This window comes from Lonchura striata, chromosome 5 (genome assembly GCF_046129695.1).
Source record: "Lonchura striata isolate bLonStr1 chromosome 5, bLonStr1.mat, whole genome shotgun sequence".
Taxonomy (NCBI): domain Eukaryota; kingdom Metazoa; phylum Chordata; class Aves; order Passeriformes; family Estrildidae; genus Lonchura; species Lonchura striata.
This window is the reverse complement of record NC_134607.1, coordinates 47,610,331-47,630,477: the sequence shown is the minus strand read 5'-3', so window position 1 is coordinate 47,630,477 and position 20,147 is coordinate 47,610,331. Positions and strand designations below refer to the sequence as shown.

General features: G+C 35.3%; 1 protein-coding gene across 9 annotated transcripts in view; it reads right to left on the bottom strand.

Annotated features, from left to right (window-relative positions):
• Nucleotides 1–20,147, bottom strand: part of NAV3 (neuron navigator 3) — a 514,050-nt gene that overhangs the window by 308,764 nt on the left and 185,139 nt on the right. The window lies entirely within an intron of this gene.

Here is a 20,147-nt window from a genome sequence, read left to right as displayed (position 1 = left end):
TGGCTGAAGACCAGATTCCTGAGTTAGGGAGGTCTAGGCCTCAGATGTATTCAGTTTTCATAGCAATGAAATTAGCTCTCCTGTAACACCTCTGTGTTATCTACAGACTATCCCACACTTCCAGGCAACCAGCAGGTACACAGCACTCTCTTCTCCAGTCCACCTGTGCTTCTGTGCAAGCAAAAGGTGTGATCAGGGGAAGTGCTGATCAAGTAAAACCTGACCTTGTGATCAGGACACTCAACTGTGAGAAGACAGACCCAGCTTCCCAGAAACTGCATGTATTTTACATGAGACTTCATTCAGATAATAACACAAAAAAAACTCCAAAAAAACTCCAGAGAGCAAAGGCCACGGCTCTGAGCATTTCCTGTGCCTCTCCTCCAAGTGCTCTATCTGCATGGTTTCATTCAGGCTCTTTCTTGTCTGCTCTGAAGTTTCTCCTGCTGGGATTTTGATGAGCTCTGAGATGGAAGTGAACTGCTAGTGCTGGCTGTTCTCAGCTTGGCACTTAAATTGTTAAGAAGAAAAGGCAGTACTGAGATATTAATAACATGCTTTAGTGGAAAGACCCCTGTTTCTAGGATCTTAAGAAACAGTGTTAAAAGGAATACTGGTGAAATCACGATGCTCCAAACCAGAATAAAACCAGGAAGCTGACATTGCTGCCATACAAGTTTCTTTTTGGTAGCTAATACTTAGTTTAAAATGCCCAGCATTTCAATGATTTTACTTTGCTTTATAAAAATTATAGAGAAAAAAATCCCCAACCCACAATTATTCCCGAAACAAAGGAGGATCCAGAAATGGCAATTATGTTCATTCAAAATGTCATTGTGCAGTACAAAGTATTTCAGCATTATAAGAGCACTTTACTTCAATTATTTCGTAAACTATTTGATTTGGAAATCAACTAGCCAGTATAATAGTATAATATTCATGCCAAGAGAGAAAATCCAAATAAGAACAAAGCCACGCCATTTCAAATAAGATGGAAATAGCTGCCAGAAAAAACCACATCAATACAAAACAAAATTCCACTAAGCTTAGTTTCATCCATTCATTGTGAATTAGTCCAGGAAAGGAAATAAAGCAGAATGGAAGGACAGGACAGTGTGCAGACAGGAACAAAGTACAATGATATACAGTAGCACTGACATGCAGTAGCAATGATTTGGAAGGACAACTATTGAAGCTTTAGGCACAAGACAACAAACTGATGACTTCTTATAGGACTGATTTACTCTAAGATTTTAAGGGAAAATAGCTGTTTCATTTTTATCTTGACTAATGATTAAAATATGTATCAGGAGCAACAGGGTGGTCAAATCAGTAAAGCTGCTTGTAGCTTAACTGATGATCTTTCAGTGTAATTCTTCTCTTCCTGTCACATTTTGTTATGAGTCAGTTGTGTTTAGTCATCTTACAGCTTACAGTGTGATGAGCGGTCACCATGTGGAAATGTACACTGTAATAACATAACAATGCACTGGTAAAAAAAAAGAGAAGAGTAGTAAGAAAAAAAAATTCAATATTAGACTGAAAAATCAGGTGCTGTAGTTTTTCATTTCCACAGGGCTGTATCTTTCTTCTCTGCATTTTATATTTTTCCAGTGGAGTTTTATATGTCTCTATGATAGAGGTTTCTCAGCTTTCTGGTATCCACCTCTCTGCTTTGCTTCGTTTTACCCTATTATTATCAGCTGCTCCTAGAGCAACGTGAAATAACTCTACTCTCTTCTTGGTGTTTAAATCCTTATTCATAACAACTGAGTTTACAAGCACTCAATAACAGAAATGGAACTTCCAGAAACAAACAGGATTATAGACATAAATGTATGATTACAGAAGCAGAAAGTTGGAGTTCTTTGTAAAGACTGCCAAACTTTTAATATTTCAAACAGAAACTCATTTACAGAAGCAACAGGAAAAGACTGCATGTGTCCTTAAATGAGAGTCCTACTGAAATAAATGCTTATTTTTTAAAGTTATATAACAGTGACTTAAGCAAATCAACATTTTTGTTGTTGTTGTTTTTCTGTTCAATGGATGGAGATCAAGCACTTCACAACATCCCTTTCATAGATTAGTACCCAACTCCATTTTGAAATAAGTAATTTCCCACCCCACTCCAAAGTATATAAAATTGAAAACTATTCCATAACTTCACTTCTCTCATGGTTCTAATTTCTAACCCTGATTTTTTTTTTTTTTAGAATCATTTTATGTGACATTTTCTTTCTTGGAAGAGTCATCAAGTTTTTCTTTTTCCCTAATGGTCATTCCTCCCTATCATGTATTCATAAAGATAAATTATACCCCCTCTCAACCTCTGATTCACTTGGCTAGACAAGCTCTTGTGAAATAGACAAGATAAATTGAGCTTTTTCCTGACCATCCCAGCAGCCCTCCAGTTGTATTCCAGTATGTGTACTATGAAGCCTAGAACTGACAACAACATTCCAACTGACACCTTATCAACACCACAGATAGGGAAGTTTTCATGCCATTATTTTCCCTGAACATTGGATAGAGGATCACATTTGGCTCTTCATCCTTCTTACAGCTCATATTCATCTTATGATCAACAGGTATAATTTTATTTTATTTTATAAATGAAGCAGCTCATAAATTATAAATACAGAGTCATTTTGCCCCATTTCATGTTATTTCATGGACCTTAGAGACTCTCTTTCATGATGTTTTGATCCTCCTTTGATGACACATCTCAACTTTTTGATCTCCGAATGCCACTGGTAAAAGCCTTGTTGTGCCATAGGCATTAATGAGAATGTTAAAGAAGATCCACCCTCAAACCTACCCTACAGCAAGTATTCAAGCAATCTGCTTCAAATCCTAGTATGAGTTTTCCTCACTAATGTTCCTTACACATCTTTTTAGTCACGTACTAATTTTAACTTTCTCTATCTTAATAAATACTTCCTCAGATGCCTATTCACATTTTGCAATCTATTATATATCTTTAAGTAAAAGGGGAAAATGTCTAGTCAGGACAGTATAACCTACCTTGGGAAAACCATGTCACTTTCTTGCTCATTATTCATTTACCTCCACATTCATTCTTCTGAAGTATTTCCTAGAGCATTTTATGAAGTTCTACGGCTCCTTGATTTAATTTTTTTCTTAAAATATTTGTGAAACACTCATCACTTTTTGTTCATCCTGTGCCATTCCTTGGTTTGATAGTCAGTAAAACTCAAAGCAAGCAGCTTCATATATGCCAGACTTGCCCCCCACCTCCTCCTCACCCCATTCTGTACCTTATGAAGAAAAGGTTCCAGTCCATTTACTGAGAATACAGTCCTTCATGCCTCTTGGGTATGGTAATTTCCATTTTATACACTCATTCCAGTTATTTAGCCACTTGGCCTCTGGCCTCAATATCCTTACTGAAAAGTGACTCAAAGTATTCACTGAGTTGTGAGGTCACACTGACTGTCTTTAATGTGGATGTTACAGTCACAGTGTAATGATCTTCCATCTTTCTCCTCTCTCTCTTCAAGGGACTGAAGAACCTACTACAATTTCTCCAAAGTTCCTGCAAAATGCTTACTCAACTTCACTTTAGGAATCTTATTCACAGTACTCCTGACTTTTAAAATGGACTTTCAGTACTGCCTGCTCAAGTTCTTTGAATGTCTAGATATATCTTTCAAACATTCATATTATTTTATTAAGACACAAACTTTTTTAGAGGCGGGGTGGGGGCGGGGGGGGGGGGGGCATGAAAAGGGGAGTAAAATTTCTAAATCCTTCAGTTTTGACTAAAAAAACACCAAGTTCTCCCACCTTCAAGCCTAGCCAACCTTGTTGGGAAGCTTCCTTATTTCCCCAGAATTTGCTATATTACAAATGAAAGGTGATAGAAGTCTGTATTTCATTTAAATGGTACCAATGCAGGACCACATTAGCTGAGAATCTCGTCTGTTCAGAGTTCTCCAATGTCTTCATAACTTAACAGAATCAAAAGTTAAACATTTCTCTTTGCTGGTTCCCTGGCAGTGTGGTGAGAAACCATCTCTCATTTCTGAGACCGCTGGGATCTACCTTTGTTAGAAATGTTTGTTCTCAAATTTGTAACTGAGGCCCGATCTTCCATATTGACCCACATATTAGAAGTATTTTCCTAACAATTCTAAAGATACAACATTCTACATTAAAATCTGTATGTCTTCATTATCCCATTTTCATGTGATATTGATCCAAGTAAATTTATTTTATCTATGCTCTTTGCCATCCATAATAATACATACTGAACCCTTAAGTCTTTGTGCCAGTTGTATTAGTTATTCAACCATACTTTAGTTAAACAAACAATTCTTGGTTTCAAAGTCTAAAGTAATCCCAGAGTTTTCACATTGACACATAAGCCCTTGAGCTGTGATTGGTGGAGCACAGTCAGTTCCAGGCCACTCAAACTATGGCCCTTTCAATTATCTATACAGTTTACCTCAAAAGTCACATAAATATTTGCTTTCCTTACATTTGCTACTTCATTCTGTCAAAATGACAGCCCTTTTCCATCTAATTGTCACCATTCTACTTCATAAAAATGGGTTACAAGACTACATGATTCTTTTCCTTGCTTTGTATTAAAATTATTTATGCCAAAACCAGAACTCTAGTCTATCCACAATGAAGGCACCCATTTCTGTGAATGCAGTCTAGGCTTGTATAATTGTTAATTCTGAATGCACCACACTCATTACATAAACAAATTCCAGCTGACATTACCTAGACATTTTTGTTTGAGCTACATCAGATAAAATCTTCTCCTCTGATACTGCACCATAATCAGATGAAGAAAACAAAATACCAAATTTTAGCAACTGATGCTCATGCTCTACCAGTACAGTTTTATATTTTATCAATAATTTATCTCCCAGTGCTTATTTGCACAAACAAAAGCACAGCAGTACTTTCCATCAAGTCATTGAATAAACCTTAGCATAGAAAAGTTAAAAAAAAAGGTAATTGTAAATGCTTCATTATACGATGGTGTGGCCCAGACCCCTTCTCATCATTGTGTTGCTTTTTGCAACATGGAGAAAGAATTACTGGAGGTAAGTATGGACTCCCTTAACTTTTACAGGGTAAGAGGGAAAACATTCCTTTTAAAGGAAATACCAGTTAAATATAACATGAAAGTGAACCTAATTCCATATGCTTGCTTTAATGTGGTACATCAAAAGTGTTAATGGAGAGCAAGTTGACTGTATATAAAATATATATTTACTGGCTACTCCTCTGAGAACAGGTTTTGAGCTGTGGTTTTGGTTTTTTTCTGAAGTTGCTTTTATATTTCAGAGGATTTCAAAATACAGCTCTGAGTGACTGTTTCACCCCCCTGAGATAGGAAGACTCTGTGGGCTGGGAATTGATATGTTTCTGGTTTCACCCTCTAACCTCCATGTTTTAGACTGTTTACATTTCATGGTTGTGCATCTCTTGGCTAACAGTGTTTGGGGATGAACTCTGTTTTGCATTTGAGTGAAGAAGAATGCAACCAAATCTTCAGGAAAAACTGTATTCAAACCAACTCTCATTTTAGAAGCTGCCACATAATTGAATCACATGTCAGAAAGCAGGGATGTGCTGCACACTTTTCTAAGGACCTTTTTGCCTTCTATTTAGCCTGATGTGTTAGAACTCCACCCAAAGAACAAAAAGGAAGATCTTCCCTAAGAAGCAAATGCTTGAAGTTGTACTGCAGAAACTTAAAGGAATATTTGGTCTAAGATGTACTTTGTAACCTGACCTGAATATTGGTTTGCCTTATGATCTTTACTTCAATTCCATGTTCATGGAACAGTGGTTAATTTTCTTGTAGGCTCAGGTTAGAATCTCTTCAAGTGCAGTAAGTCTGACTGTGTGGCCTGAAATGAACTTCTGAGTACTGAATGCAGCTTTTTCATAGTTTACTTGTTCTGCTCCAATTACGTACCAATCACTTTAAAGCTATTATTCTTTATATTACATTTTTTCCTACATTTTTTCCATTTTTTCCATCTCATGCTTCATTCAGAATGCCCATCTAGAGCTTTAAAAGCTTAAACTAACAGAGACACACATAGCTTGGCTTTAAGGCACTTAGTCTTACTTTAGCTTCCTATTTTGCATTAAAAAAAATTAACAGGCAAATCTCAAGGGCAGAGGTTCTTTTCCCATTCTTTTGCAGTTAGTGGGGTGTAAAATTGCTTCAGCTCATCAGCCAACACACTGACACTTGGAAACTGAGGAGAAAAACCCAGCATTTTGCCTTTCTGAACTGGAAGATTAAATTCCCCCAGGAAGACACATTTTGAAAAGACTTAAAATAATTAATTCCTGGCTACCACGAGGACTTCAACAGCTTGCACAGAGAAACAGCAGTTAGAGAAAGCATATCTGAAGGCACAGTCTTGGGAGTTGACACAATTTTCATGCATTTCTGCTTGAAATTTCTGCTGTATCATATCAAGCTACAAGCTTTGCTATAAAGTCCAGGCTTCCTTTTCACTACCCATCAGATTTGAAAAAGCTCATCTTTCAATTATCTTTGAGCTTGTATGCAATTCATGTATGAAATATAAAATCCTATTTAGAACTAAAATCTCATTAAAAGAAAAGATCTTATACTGGAAACGAGACAAAAGACAAAATTAGGCCTCTTAATAAGCAACAAATGAAAATAAGCAAAAAACTTGGTAGGAGCAAACAAATATCTTGCTTACATTGAATTAAATACTGATGGAGTCCAGGAGACTGAGAATGCTGGAACTTTAATTTTTCCAGAAAGAAAGCACTAATTAGGTAGCCACCTAATGTGAAAACTAGATTCAACTATTACGGCACATAATAAATTATTCCTGTGTGTCATTTTAAGCCAAGAAGGCAGCACGTGGTCATTTTGCATACATGAGACATAGAATAAGGGACATAGAATAAGGGTAGAAAGACTTTTCCAGTCCCAACAGAGGACTGTGAAGGGCAATGCACAAGACTCAGCGTATTTCTATTTGGGAAAAGGTTATTGCAAATTAATGCATGTAGAAGAAAGAATGAATTATGGAAGGGAATAAAGGGCACTGCATTTATAGGAACTTGGCAAGGCACTTTAACACAGTTTTAGACTCAATAAATCAAACCCCACTTTTTATCAGCAGCTACACAAAAAATCTGATCATTATTTTCAGTATATTTATACTTAACTTTGTCAAGCTTTCATCCCACGTTTCCAATTTTTCTGTAACATGAGCACAGTCCTCCTACCTGAACAACTCTGTTTCTCAACTGGGTTGGTTCATATATTATTTTGATAGCTTACTGCTTTTATTTCATATGTGGCTTTTCACTGCCTGGTAAAAACGTGTAACTATTTTAGAGTAACAATCAGTTTGTTAGAATGATGCAGGACATAGAAACACTGCTTAAAACTTGACCAGATTTCAATCTAAAACCACTACACACCGCTGAAGTGGCTGGCTGAGAATTGTGGGCTACTTCCTTTGCTACATTAAGAATACCCACTGTACTCATTTCTGTAACAGACGGGCGGCAGATGAAGGCACTTTCCCATTATTTTAGCCTATGTAAACAACTGGCAATTCTGACAATATCCAGTAGGTGGCACATACCACATGCAATACAGTAAAGTTACAAAATGCAAAAAAGGTCCTCTGAAAAACACTGATAATAGTTAAGAAAAGTTAACCTGTCCTCACACATAATTCTTAATTATATAAAGTACCGAAGTAGGTATCTCAATGTAATTAACATGTAAAGCTGAAGCACAAACCTAAAAGCTCTTTCAAGCCATGTAAACCATTTTTTTTCCCTTTTATTTTCTTAAAACACAATGGTTTTCAGTACAAGGCACAATTCACCATGTGCTTTCTCAGGATCATAAAAAACATTAGGTTAAAAAAGTTAAAAATATAGTGATTTTATAAAACCTGATATTAATTTCCAGGCTTTTGTAACATTTGTAAAAGGATAATGAAACACATAAATTGTTAAAAAAACCCCATGAAATTTCATTCAAATCATAAATTCACACACTTTCAAGGGTCTAAGAAGCATTAAGGTTATCTTTAAAGTTTGAAAAGCTAGCTCTATAAAAAGAGATATCCAATCTTATGGAATGTGCCAAAATGACATGTCTGTCAAAATTTTTTTCCATTTAAAATTAAAACATAACTATCCTTTAATGGTTGGAAACATAGACTAGGCTAACGAGGGCAGAAGTAACTGATGCAATTAAAAGGGGAAGGTCACAGACTGTAACTGTCCATGTCCAACCATGACCATAACATTAATCAAGATTACCTGTGTAATCAGGCTTCGTCATTCTCAAATCCCACCTGACTCTCCATACCTCCTGTCCATATTCCCAACTGGAAAGACACTTTTTTCTACATTTTTAGAACCTTCCAAAACCTATTTTGAATCCCGGATTTATGTCTGCATCTATGAGTACAGGTCTCTGTAATAAAATAAATGTTTTGCAGTGTTTCTTAGCTTGTATTAATTTAAGCGAAATTATTCTTGAGAAAAAATATCTAACTAATCAATATTAGGAAAATGAGATTTTTAGCTTTTTTCAGCAGATGTAGTTTATGGCTTGTATTTACACTAATAAAGTTATTCCAGCTTAAAGTATCCTAATGAGCCTCTTGTCCTTCAGCAGAGGAAAACTGCTCTATGAATTTGCATAGATCAAATGATGTGTTAAGCTTATAAAATACTGTCTTACTCAAGACTCTTCAAAGATCTGCTTTTATGCATCAGAATACAAAACTCATAACTCTTAACAGGGCTTGAAATTGTAAATTATGTGCTACTCTGTAGAAGCTCACCTTTGAATCTATGAAATAAAAACATTTTTGCAGGTAAAGGTGATGAAAATATAAAATACATTAAAATTCCTTGAGCCTAAGAGTTTTTGAGGAGGAGGCCTAAAAATAATTGTCTGAATTTTTTTTGCCTTCTTTCTGCTTCTAGATATTCGTTCAGACCTGTATGAAACTACTTTTAAAGAAACAACTTTCACAGTTTCAAGAACAGAGCTTTTGATGTTTCTAAGCTGCTAGAGGCTAAAAAAACTCAAATTTGAATAAACTAAAGCATGTGTTTTCCTTGGTGAGAAATACAATGATATGATCTTTTGCTCAGCAAACTGAAGTCAATGATAAATCTCATTTATTTTTAATAAGAAAGATTCCTTATTTTCAACATGACTATATAATTAGCCCAGCAGCAAATAACTTAACATCCTTGGGATACTGACATTTCATAAACATCTAGTTTTGCAAGCAAAAAAAAAAAAAAAAAAAAAAAAAAAAAAAAAAAAAATTAAATAAATAGGAGTACTGAAGAAATATAATCAAAATTGCTTAAGAAATTATGAGAACTAAGAAGCTCTTCATTTTTGATCAGTTCAAAGGGATCAAAAGAGAACAATAGCTTAGGATTCCTCAATCCTGTAGTTTCTGTGATGAACAGAGATGACAAATCCATCATATTATGCCGAGGTCAGTTCTTTCCCTCCGTTTTCTTCTCTCTAGAAGTCCAAACTATATAGGCAATTGACAATTTATACCAACTGGCATCACTCTATGTGTTATGAGGATACCTGGCACTGAAAACTGAAGCACAATTGCTAAGTTATTTGATACACAATAGACAGTTGGCAAGATAATAATCTTCAGTTGCTAACAGATCGGAGTTCCTCCCAACAAGAAGGGAAGAGGTGACAATCACAATTAAATTGCAGTTCTCTGAACCTTACATCTCCTCTCTCTCTCTCGTGAGCAGGGAAAGAACTTACACGCAACATTTTTTTGGTAAATTTCTAAAATGAGAGTTATTCCTTTGAAAATGTAGCACACAGCTCGTTACCTCTAAGTGATATCAATCTCAGACACTAGATGTGAGAATATACTTTCCCAAGGTCAGACTCTTTGTAACATTTTCTGCCAAACTGTATCTCAGGCTGATAACTGCATATGCTCCTTCTAAAATAAAATAATTAATTCAAATTCCACAGGCTTCTGCTCTTGCTACAGTAATCCAAGCTATCTGACTGAAAAGGGGAACCACAGGCTACTCAAAATACATGCTGGATGATAGAAATGCAAGATAAAAATGCTAAAGGCGTGTTCTGATTGCCACCATTACGGGACACAGGCACCCACCACCAAGGCCAAGCAGCAAGGGACCTGGCACCACAGACCCAGGAGGAGCAGCTACTCCTGCAGCACTGCTCCTCAGGGACATGGGGACATGAGGATATGACTCAAGGCATCAGTGTAGAAAACTTCTGCTATTAATGACAACAAATGATAAAAATCTGCAAATTATGAGTGCACACGCAAGGGAGTGTGAGTGAGAAGAATTAGCAGGTGCATTCAATTCCACATTGCCTGCAAGCATTTCAAATAAATGAAACAGAATTTATATACTGATAATGCAACATGTGATTTATTACTGTGAAATAGATGCAAGGAAAAAAACTAGTCTTAGGACTTTGAAAACAAATGCTGAATTATTTAAAAATATTTCTGAAATATCAACAAGAAGTACAGAAATATCACAGGCTAATTACCTTCAAAAATGCCATTTGAAAAAGTAACTCTTTCATTGTAGATGAAACATCTTTGATAAAAACAAACAAAAAAAGAAGGCCCCTGCATCTGTTCTGAAAATTAAGGTGGTTGTAAAATACCCCAAATTCTCCTTTATTTTTCATGCTTTTCATGCCTACTTCAGCATATTTGAAACACTGAAAAGGTTTGTGTATGTAGAAGCTCTCATTTGGCAGTACTTCTGATTAGTTTTATATACAGTAATCAAAATTAATTGCAACTGTTACTTAAACAACATTATTAAGGCGATTTTGCAGGTTGTGGTGCCTTACATGTTTCAAGTGGCTTAGAAGAATACAGAAAGATGTTTTTCTTGGCTTTAACAGTGTCCATTCTGCTAACAGTAATGACACAATAACAGAGCTGGAAACAATTTATTGACTGAGAGTAAGTCTAACTAACAATGCTTTTTTTGGACATGGCTAAATTACTCACAATTTCAAATCAGATTTGGCAAAGAATTCTGGTTGAATGAAAATCCTGGAATAGCTTTTTGACTTTTTAGAAGTAATTTTCTACACAAAATATTTCAATTTTGTGTTCTGGAAAAGGATTTTTAGTTCCAAGACTGACCTACTTTAAAAAAAAAAAAAAAAAACTGCAAGAAATATTGTTGAAATGAGATACATTTTTTTCAAATAAAACAAGATTATTTTTTGACAATACAGCCTCCATACTTACACGCTCCTATTTTGTACTCTGCTATACAGAAACTCCCTTGCAATGGCTGACAATGTAGGGGAAAAAAGCAAAAGATCTGATTGCACATTATTTTGTGCCTATATATTGTCATAAACATTGTTGATAATATGATTTTATTTTGTTCCTCCAAAAGTAGTAGATTTTTTGTACTCCAGTATAGTTCTCTGTTCCAATCCAATCTTTATTGAAATCTTTGATTTACTACTGAGTCAACAATATGGGTATATATTGCTATTTTAAAAAAAGTGATGACTCCTTATGGTCAGAGATAAATGTTGTTGCTGCTTACATTAACCTTTATTATGCCTATATAAATCAATGATTTCCAGAATAAGCTTTCTAGAGACAAAGTTAAATATAATCCTGTTTATACAGCTACATGATTAATTTTACTTGAGAGGCACAATATTTTTATTGTCTGGAATTAAGATAGAAACTAAAAAAAGTAAGAAATTCCTGAGAAAATATGAAATATTGTGCCTGGTTTCAAGCTAAATACAATGGATCTCTTTTAGAAAAGGGCAGACTTTCTTGAGCGTCAGCTGACACATGGTTCATTTAACTCAAATTTCTATTTACGTATCAAAATCAAGGCCAATTTTTATGTCTGTAGTTTAGTTTGAGCTCCTGTTCGTGAGGAAAATTCACACCTGATATGCACAGATGTCATCTAACAGCTTCCAAACACGTTCAAAAATTCTTTTTTCTGGTTTAGCCAATGGCTATGCTAATAAAAAATACTGTAGTTGCAAAGTCAAGCACTAAAAAATTTATAAAATAGCAAAATTATGCCTATATGTCTCACCTTAATTCACCTTGCTTTCTAGGAATTAATGCATTGTTGTGCATTAGAGCCAGATCTTCCAAACCGTAAGTAACAGGCACAGTACTCATTACCAGGATGTATTCTCACTAACAAACCCCAAAACACAGATGTTACCACAGGGACAAAACCACTTCTGTACAAGCCTAAGTTAATTGAGAGTCGTGTAACAGGACAACCACAAAACTGTGAAGTCTCTACCCACAGAACAACTTTCCAGAAGGAAGCCCACTTCACAACACAGATGCATGTCCCGATTGTTCTTTCTTAGGAAGTTTTGGAGAACTGCTTGCCAGAGTCTCCGCCCTACTTCTATTTGTACAGGCTGACATACACAAGAGGTGTGCATGTGTCAGAATCCTTTATGCACCTATTTCTGCATACTTTGAATTGCATTCTGGGATGCTATGAAATCAAAAGAAATATAAAATTCAAACCAGGACTGTTATGAATTATGGGTATTTATGAGAATGCAAGAAGAGCTATATAAATTGATGCTCTGTAGAACAGTAGAGAGATTGAATGTGCTCTGTCTCAGTCCTCTGATCCTCCTCAATGCTGACCACGTGCACATGTGTGCACAGCAACTCCATTATTGAGCTCTGTCCTCAGGTTTGGGATCTTTGTCCTCCCATCTCACACTTCAAAGAGAAATATGCTTGGGTTTTTAAGTTAATTTTTATTGCAAGTACTCTAAGCAAAAAAAATGTTCAAAAGATATGTAAGTAGTTTTACTGACACTCTTAGGCTTTAAATTCATAATTATCCATTCTGTGTTCTTGTAGTTTTATGGCTCAGGTATATAGTAAATAATAATGTTAAAATCACACTTGAAACAGTTCATTGAAAACACCCAAATAACAGATAATAATAAACCCCACAGATTCCTTCATGGTGGCATATATCTTAAATAAAAACAAACCTTAGAAGTTTCCTGTATTAAGTTTTCTATAAATTCAAAATACAAGAGAAGATATTTGGTATCATTAATAGGTGATAACTGAGTATGCAGTTTAATGAAGCTTTTGAATGTGAAAATATTTATTATTTCTGGGTTTTTTTATTAACAGGACTGAATTTAAATAAGTATTACCATCATTCAAGGAAGAACAGCATTCTTCATTCATAATTTAAATATTCAAGGGAGCCATAATTAAGAAAAATCACTCCACTTTCTTACTGTTGAATTAGGAGCTACGTCAAAGTCATTGGGACACAAAGTTTATGAAACATCCACCTCCCTTAATACATATAAATTTCAAATGTTATTTTTATTCCTCTAATGGCTACTAGCATTCTGTCTTCCCAGAAATCAGAAGCAACATATGTGGTAAGCACAATGTAAGAAAGGCCCCACATGGAACCAGAGATACATTTATATTACTTTTTGAGTTGGTCCATGGAGTGTGGCATTCTGTGTGAGCTAGCAAGCACAATGCCATGGTGGTTGTGCTGGTGCACTGTTTGTTTCAGTTGCAGAAAGTTAAAAAAAATAAAAAATAAAAATCAAGTACTCTGTTTTGCAAGCACAATAAATCTAAGGTACAACATACAACTCTATATAAGAAAGCTACACAACAGATATTGGAATCAACAGTACTTGAGAAATACAATTTTATGAAAAATGTACTTAGCACTTACTAGTGATGTTTACTAATGTGATCTCTTTCAATGATTCAGAAGAAATTACTAAGGTAGCTATTAAGATCTACTGAATCATTCATGGAACATGCTAAGCACAATTCCCTGGTAATGCAAGCTGATTTGAACAGATTAAATTTTAAATTCAAAGTGCATGTAAGCTGTAGAAGAAATTACTCGGTGTCAGTGAAGCTTGACTTTCTATAGAAAACACCAGAAGTTCATCCTTTATTTATTTTTACAATCAGGGGGAAGAGGGATGAGGAGGAGGAAAACAAGCAAAGATGGTGAGAGAAAATTGAGTTACCAGTAAGTTGGTGAACGTGTTTTCATAATTAAATGTTGCTTACAGAATAAAATACAGCTGCATAAAGAAATATATGTAAGAATATATTATCCTTCATTTTTAAATACAAAGATAACCTTAGGTAGAAACTAAGCTTCTCAAACTTCTCTGAGGGGAAACATTATACGTTATAGAGATCATTATACAGTGCATGTATATTTAATATGCTATCAAATGTTCTTATTTTTTTAAAAAATCCTACTATGCAACAAAGTATTGCATATTATTGGCATATTTAACACACAAGGAAGACATTTTGTGGAAATGTCTCTGAAAGACAGAAAAAATACCAGCATAGCTTCTGAGCTATTCCCATCTACCTAGTTAAGGCATCTTAAAAGAGAATAAGAAGAAAGGAAATTGCTTATCCTGAGCACTGTATTCTTCTTTGTACATCTGAGGTTACTCTTGACATGCTGAATTCGTTTGTGGCTTTCCAATGTAAGATATTGAATTTATCCATGCAATACCTTCAATATGCAGAATTCTTGCCCTATAATAACATTATTTCATAATTCTAGATCATATTCAGCAGTAAACACAAAGAGTTAACATCTCCACAGTCTAAGAATTCATTTGCAAGAGCCTGTTATGAAAGTCTATCATTAAAGTCTTCCTGTGGGGCGTTCTGGCTCATTAGTAATATGTCTGACACTTAAATTTGTAATCTTCAGGTCAAACCATAGTATTTGCACCTATAAAAATTAATCAATATTACTGGATAGCAACTGGTACACAGTAAATTACATGTTTCTAGTGCTGCCACACATTTTAGAGGGAAAATTTGTATCACTTTGTGTCTTACTGTATTCAAAAGAGAAGGAATGAAATATGAAGAATAATAATGGGCCAGAAAAGAAAAGCAAACAGGAATAACATAAAAGAAAAGGTAAAAGCTCATAACTTGTTCTTGAAGGATGTACCTTGAAGATATAAACTCACACATTCCATGAAAAGAAAAAAACAACAACAACAAAAAAAAAAAAAAAAAAAAAAAAAAAAAAAAGAAGAAACATCTCTGAGCACAATAGGTTAAAATCCTTAATTAGCATTGCAAATTTTAATCCATATTTTTACTTTTGATGTAAAAATATGGATTAAAGGGGTAGGAAGTTATTCAACAAAGTCATGCAGCGAGAATCCAGACACACAAAACAAGAATTGCAAAAGCTATAACAAGCACAGGACAGTGATGTGCTAGCTAGTTAGGAGGCTGGAAGAAAAACCTGGTGATTTATGTTCAGCCTGTCTTTCTCAGAGTCAGACTGTATTGATTGTATGAAAGAGGCAGCTTGGGTGAGCCCATTAGATTTATGTGTTTTTTGGTGCTATGGTTCCATGATCCCTGTACTGTACCCATTGGGTAAAATGCCATTCCTGCTCTCGGCTCTGCTTCTCTTGAGCCTTGCCACCAGCTTCTTTTGATCATGGGTTATCCAAAGTCACCTGCAACGCTCTCATTTTCAGATTCAATTTCTATCTTCTCTCTGGAGTCCGCTGCAAATCCTAATTTCACTCTGATTTAGAATGCAAATTTTTGGGATCACTGTGCAAAAGATGTTATCACCATATTGTCTAAGTTAATGTATATATGCACATAGGTATCAACTTTGATTCAGGACATGATCATGTATTTTTTTAGAATTAAAAAGAACTCATCGAACCTGGACATTTCCTTAGCCTTAGACAAGAAAATGAGTGGGTATGCTAAGTAGTACTTATTCAACAAATGCCTGTTCATTAAAACTAATTTTCAGTATCAGTTAACTTTCTTCTGTTATTTATTTACAGTTTTCCAGACCTTGTGTGCTTCTCACTTATCCAAGCACTGTTCTACAGATTATACTGAAAATTGCAGATAACAAAACCTGACTTCAGCTGAATGTATGTGTACATTAAAAATGCATTCTTACAAAATGCTGAGTAATCTCCTTCAGTCCCTACTGAACTGTTACAATAATGAGATTCACTAAACTCACCAGGCTTAATTAAGAAAAAGTTCTGGCCTACAAAGCTTTTTTTTTTCATCTCTGCTTTGTCATCATTTGAGTACATAGCCACCTACTGGTGTTCTACAGTGAGTAGCTGCACAGGACCTTTGGAATACATGGAAAGGTCATACAAGCAACTACACTTCAGGAGTGTCATTGCATCTGCAATGTCAGAAAAGACACCTGTTTTTTCTCCTCATTCTTTGCATTCATATTGGTTGACATTGACAAGATAAAATGACAAAACTATTTTATGCCAGGTAAACATAAATTATATGTCAGGAAATGCAGTGAAGCTGAGCTCTCACTGTAGGACACAAAAATACAGACACTGGCAAAACAAAGCAGAGCACCTCTCTGCCCAGAAGTTTGTATTTGAATGCTACATCACGTTGTAAATCAGTTTAATTCAGTAAACATGTCTCAGTCTCTTAAAGTATAAATTGCCACCCAATGAGAAAAGAAGTAAAACAAGGGGGACATATACAGCTGACATCCCAAAAATTAAGTTATAAATTTATAGATTAATCAGTGCACCCTTCATAAAAGGAAAGACATAACAGCAGCATGGCCTGAGTGAGATTTTTTTTATGTTATAATAATGGGCTTGGAAGTGGAGAGAATCATAGCAAATTATCCATGTTTTGGAGGGACAGTTTCTCCATGGCCATGTCTATAATCAAAAAGCCACAGTTGAAGAGAACTCTCCACTATTTCATTACAATAACAAGAAAAAGGGTTTAAGATACTGGTTTTTCAATGTTTCCTGCTAGTACAACATTCAGCACTGTTCATGGCCTGAAACAAGGCTTCATCACAGTATTGATAAATCTAGCACATAGGTTCTCATGTATGGCACTAGGCAATAGTGAGAGATTGCCCATGCTTTTGCAGTGGGAGAAAGGGAATATGGTGACCACTAACCATTAGTCACTGCCTCAAGGAGGAAATGGATGGTAAACTATGGCAGGCATTAGGATAGGACATAAGAAGAAGAAAGGAAAGAGTACCAAATTAAAAATTATAATATATATTAATGAATGGAGAAGCTAATAATAAGCCAACTCCCAGAAGTTCTGTCACATTTTAACGATTCAAATATGGTGTCTGCACGTCTGCTCTGATTTGCTGAAATTGTTTTCTTCTTTAAATGTAAGGGGACAGAATGAGCAGGAAGGGAAAATAAAGGCCAACAAAATATAGATACAAAGTCACCAATATACAACAGAGGTAAAAAAGAGAGCAGCTGTGAAAGTAAAATACAGTGTGTACACGTTTAAAAAAGCAAATTCTTTCAAGAGAGCAAACATTTTAAATTAACCATAAGTTGAACAGAGCTAATGGATATAAGTATTATTTCCATGTCTATCAAGCATATTCCATCAGTGAAGTTCTTTAAAGACCTAGGCAGATGATGTTACAACGTCACACTATGTACTACTATGTAGTGAAATACAAACAATTCCCAATTAGATAAGGTAAAACATGGGCTAAGAAACACAAACATAAAGTATTAGGACCTCTCACATGTCACACCCATTCCAACTTGAACAAATTAAACTCATTTGTGTTGGGATCCTTGTGTCTAGGGTCTATACCTTGATAAATAAATGGGAGCCAGGAAGAGAAAGACTGACCCACGGATGGTGTATTTAATGGTCTGAGGACTGAAAGTGGCCCAGGGACAAAACACCTCCACACATCTTCCTTTAAAGAATCTGCTGCTAGTCCTGAAAAGAGGCATCTCCCTAAAAGAGGGAGGTAACATAAACACACTGCCAAGGAAAAGTCAGAGGAGATTCCCTGTGCCCATTTTCCACACAAGAGAGATAATTTGCCATGAAGAGAGTCCAAGGAAAATTTATGCAAATCTCCAAGTTTTTAAAATGTCACATATAAAGCTGAACAATTTTATCCTGAATTCCACACAGCAACTTTTCCAGAGGACAAAGTAAACACTGCACAAAACTTACGCTTGGCCATCCTGCTATTTAGTGGTTTGAGTATAAAACCAGCCTGTTCATTAGCCAGCACTGCCAACTAAATACTGTAGTTATAATCTCCTTTATCAGATGTAAGACTTGTAAATTTCCTTGCTGTTATTGTGACCTCAGCTTTCCAGTATTCCCTTCTCTTTTAAGGAAAGTCAGCTATGGTAACAATACTGAGAGCTTACTTACAGTGAGGACTATTGTACTTTTCACATCACTTGTTTTTCATTTTTAATTTTGAAGGCCATTAAAACAACACTCCTCTTCTGTGTCTTGGGAACAAATTCTAGCTAGGTCAAATGATCTCTTTTATCATACAAAGCAGACACTGTAAGTAAATCAAGTCCTTCCTGTCTGTTTAAGATGCAGCTCACATTGACAGCTAAGCACTGATCTGGAGATCTAAAGATTTGGAAACCAGGCTTATTTTTTAGCCTCTCCCTCTCTCACAAAGTGAATTAGATATTAAGGTTTTAATCAGGTGTTTATTCAGTGCAATTGGATTGTTTGGCTTGGTGAAGTGCAGGGTGCTTCTTCATGTTTGAAAAATTAGAAGACAGCAAAAGGAAGCAAGTTTTACATATGATTTATGTTTCATATTTTTTGAAGAATGCTACTTTGAATCACTGGATGCTTGTTTTGTACAACTATGTATTGCCAAAACAATTTCCAGACGTAAAGAATAAACCTTGTTTTGAAACACTATAAAATTAGTGTAAAAAAAATTAATGTACTCTGAGTACTTCTGGTGGAATGAGTAACTATTAAGACAGACAAAAAATCCTAAATTCAAATACTCAAGATTTTATTTAAATGGTCTTTGACATTAACTGCAATTTGGTCAGCATTCATTGAGTGGATTATCTTGGTCAGATTAAATAATGTACAATTACATTACATTAATATGGTTATGTTAAACAGGCAGATTTTTAAAAGTTGTTTCTTTTGTTGCTTGAACTGTTCATTTAGCCTACTCATCACTGTTAGCATTCTGAAATATTCTTTGCTATTTCATGCATGTCTTTCACCTTATTATAGTTTCAGCTTCCTCTTTCATGCTTTAACTCACTTAACCAGTAAAACCAGGATTGTTCCATGCTCCCTTTGTAGCTCTTCATTGGCTTTTGTTTTTCAGTCATGCCTGTTTTCATGGGCATCTATGCAGTGCTCAAGAGGAAATCTGGTATGTGCACACAGGCATTAGGCTAATGCTAATATGCTTCTGAGAATGTCTGTAAAACAGATAGAAAGCTTATTACTGTGCTCTTTCCTCATTGCATTTTTTCCTTTTTAAATATTTTTTTGTTCTATCATGAGGTTCAGTATTTAGATTTTTCACTTCTCCATACTGTTTGATTATTAGCTTCTTACAGAATGTGCTTCATATGTCACAAGTTTATAAAGAAGAAATGAAGGTATGCATTTCTAATATGACAATTGGAGGAGGATAGCTGAATATAATACAAGCAGAGCAGAACCTGTAAATCAAGCACAAGGATGTGCTGTCTTCATTTTCAATGGCAGTTGTTGTCAAGTGGGTTGCAGACAGCCCATTACTTTTCCAAAGCCGAGACTTTTTATTTTTGCCAAATCTCACACAAGCAGAGATACCTGGGTAATTATACATTTTCATCAGCCATCATTCACTTGCTGCATTCCTTCAAACCATATTCTTTAAAAAAGACAAACAAACAAGCAAAGCACATCCTTGATCTCCACTAGGGTTTGTGATCAGCCCTATAATATAGTTATTAAAAAGAGGTATCCACTGGATGTGGATGTGCATGAGAATGAACTTTAGCAAAGGCAGAAATGTACAAGCTTTTTCCACAGTTCAGAGGCATGCAACCCATTCACATTGAAAACAAAACAAAGAAGATCTTAGAAACAGAAAAAAGAGTAAAATCCTTCATTTTTAATTGAGTAGAGAAAAAAACATACTTATATGCTAATTGTGGTTGCAGGGGTATACCCTCCACTGTAGACTTCATTTGCAGGTTGAAAGAG